We start from the raw sequence: 3,793 nt of genomic DNA on the forward strand, positions 1-3,793 counted from the left end.
CAAAATTAGAAACTTGATCTGCAATATTGATTATCATAACAATTGTATGTAACAAATGATGAAACTGACGCTTGTATCCATATACAAACTTGGAGCTTCCAATGCATGTCCAACTTGCAAGACCCAAACAAAACCATACTTGCAAATAGTTTATAACACACTCATGGTCAATCTTTACAACAAAAACCATAACCCATGCTATCCAACTAAAGGCCAAAATATCACTATGTTGCATATACAAGTGATATTATACATTCATCACTTTTACAAACATTTTCACAACATGTGATTTACAATGGTGGCCATGTCAAACTAATTAGAAAAGTTATCCTTTCTTACCTAACCAGGCTAATGGGATTTCTTTTTGTAGCTGGCTTCCTTGTTGAACTACTTCAGTGGTTGGTTCCTTCATAGGTTCTTTCATACGCTCCCTATCCTTCTTTGGTCATTTCTCTGGATGAAGTTTCCAACATGTGGATTTCTTAAGCCTTTTCTCAATTGCAATAGCTACAATGATTCTTCCTCCTCCAGACTTTCCTAACCTTCTTTTGTGTCTCCTGATATGGAGAAGGGTCTTCATGTCTTGGCTTCTTCCTGTACAAGGCCATTATTTTCCAACACTTGGCAGCAACATGGTTATTCAAACCATAAAATGTACATGGTTTTCTATGCCATAAACTTTGCTTGCCAATTTTCTTATAACCAAAAGGAACGTTGGAATAATTATACCTTGAATGGTTGTCTTGGGTGAAAATCTAGAACTTTCCTTAGCTCTTCCTTCGAAATGCTCACCTCCTTTGGAGATGACCTGCAATCATGATCAATGGAATGGTGTGATGCACTCTCAACTTGCATTGATTTAGACTCATTATTTGAAGACTCTCTTTCTTTTGTGTCTTTGGAATCTCTTTCATCGATACACTACAACTTTACCAAGGCCTCTTTTGTAGCTTGTAACTAAAGTTGCAATCTTTTCTTCTCCTTTTCTGCTTCTTGTAGAAGTCTCCTCAATTCAACATTCTCTACTTCAATGCTCTAGTGATGAGAAAAAGATGAAGAAGGAGAACATTCACTTGAATATGGAGATGGATGTTCTCATTCATTTACTAAAGCATCATCCTCTTCTCTCTCTTTCTTCTTCTTTTCCTTCTCTTCCAATTTCTTCTCATAATCCACAAACAATATATCTACCATGTCTGCCATCTGGTAGAAATCCTTGTAGATATCTTTTTCATTCTCCATTTTCCTTCTTCGTGTTGCACGTCCAATCTCTAGTTATTATTCACACTTGAAATTCACATCAGCAAGAAGGTTGCTCTGATACCAAACTTGATCTAGAATTCTCTGATTCACCAGCATGATCCAAGATATTTTCTTCAATTTATGTTAACATAATTGCATGAAAGAGCATGTAATAACCATATGTGAAAATACTTAAAGAAGAGGAAACATAAAGGAGACCATAAATGCAATGCACGAAAAGGTTTGATAATTGATTTTGTCTAGTGTGGACTACGTCTTTGGGCCCTGCTTCAATAGTGTGGAGGCTGCTTCATTCATCCCATCAAAAATATAGGCAAGTACATGGAAAAATAAATCATTATACCTCCATCGTGAGAGTGAATTGAAATTTGACTGCTTAAATGATAGCAATCACAGCACCATTGTTGGAAATAATACTGAGAGGGGGGGGTGAATCAGTATTATCACATTAATAAAACTTTTTCATTTCCATAATCAGATTCATATATGCTACTTCCACAACTTCTTATGATTAAGTTAATTGATCTTCAATGAGTGCATTAGAACATTATCAACCATATTATCAGATAACAGATGCCGTAATAGAGAATAGATCATCACACATAAGGCACACACATGAACACCATGATATAAGGTGGAAACCCAATGCGGGAGAAAAACCACCTGTTGCAAGTCATCTCAATCTTCTTCTTAATAAGAAAATCCTTTTACAATATTTGTACTGGTGCAGTCTTATACCAGTACGGGAGCTACACCCCCTTTGCTCTTGTACTAGTCGATCCATTTACTAGTACACAGGCTACTACCTGCTACAATGCTCCAAAGATCTCCCTTAGTTTTTGTACTAGCTTAGATACTAGTACATAGGCGCTGGCCTACAATCTTCTCTCCTCCAGGTACCACGTTTCATCAATTTTCAGACTGGATACACTGAAGCACAACACATAATCTGAAAGGCCACTTTTCATCCAATTTTCATACTGGACCCAACAACAACATTGAAGCTCATAATCAAACAACCTTCTGAATCACCCAATCACCAGATCCATACATATATAATGATATTATGAGAGTTATCAACCAGATCTAGTACATAAAGATAAGTCATTAATCATGTTGTTATCTGAACTCAATACCAGTAACCAAACATCAATTATGCACCCAAAACCCTACAGAATAGTCAAAGGCAGTTAAAACAAATTTTAAGCAGGGATCGCAACTTCACTGGTATAGATCTGCGGATATTTGTACTACCTCCGCACCTGCGCCTTCTGTGGCGCCGCGACCACCGCACCTGCGCCTTCTGTGGCGCCTCCGCACTGCGCCTTCTGTGGCGCCTCCGCACTGCGCCTTCTGTGGCGTCTCCGCACTGCGCCTTCTGTGGCGCCTCCGCACTGCGCCTTCTGTGGCGCCTCTGTGGCGTCTCCGCACTGCACCTTCTGTGGCGCCTCTGTGGCGTCTCCGCACTGCGCCTTCTGTGGCGCCTCCGCACTGCGCCTTCTGTGGCGCCTCTGTGGCGTCTCCGCATTGTACCTTCTATGGCGCCTCTCTGGCGTCTCCGCACTGCGCCTTCTATGGCGCCTCTGTGGCGTCTCCGCACTGTGCCTTCTGTGGCGTCTCCGCATTGCGCCTTCTGTGGTGCCTCTGTGGCGTCTCTGCACTGCGCCTTCTGTGGCGCCTCTGTGGCGTCTCCGCACTGCGCCTTCTATGGCGCCTCCGCACTACGCCTTATGTGGCGCCTCTGTGGCGTCTCCGCACTGCGCCTTCTGTGGCACCTTTGTGGCATCTCCGCACTACGCCTTCTGTGGCGCCTCTGTGGCGTCTCCGCACTTCCGCAGCTGCAGCGCTCGAGAGATCACCCTTCACAGATTCACTTTCAACTTCACTTTCATAGATCAAACTTTCAAAACAATAACCCAATATTTCAGATCTTAAGATATTCAATTGCAAGGATGATTTAGCCAAGTGATCTCCTTTGCTTTATATAGGCTTAGGCCTTTCACAATACCACGGGCCAAAACCATAGGATCAAAAAACTGTTGGACTAATACCATGAACCAACCATGAAAGTACGTGAGATCAACACTTTTGACGAAGTACCATGGTCCAAAACCATAGGTTCAAATACCAAGGACTAACTACCATGGACCAAAGGTAAGTTCTCCAACATATACGCGCTTTTCCTCATAGGTTCAAATACCAAGGACTAACTACCATGGACCAAAGGTAAGTTCTCCAACATATACGCGCTTTTCCTCATAGGTTCAAATACCAAGGACTAACTACCATGGACCAAAGGTAAGTTCTCCAATCATATACGCGCTTTTCCTTGCATGAAAGTGCGTGAACTTTTTCTCTACATGAAATAAACTTTTCTCTGCATAAAAGTGCGTGAACTTTTCTCTACATGAAATAAACTTTTCTCTGCATAAAAGTGCGTGAACTTTTCTCTACATGAAATAAACTTTTCTCTGCATATAAGTGCGTGAACTTTTCTCTACACTATAATTTATTATCTGAGATGAGTGGG

The sequence above is a fragment of the Pinus tabuliformis genome, chromosome J, assembly GCF_031772625.1.
Source record: "Pinus tabuliformis cultivar Carrire ecotype Pingquan chromosome J, CPIR1, whole genome shotgun sequence".
Classification (NCBI taxonomy): domain Eukaryota; kingdom Viridiplantae; phylum Streptophyta; class Pinopsida; order Pinales; family Pinaceae; genus Pinus; species Pinus tabuliformis.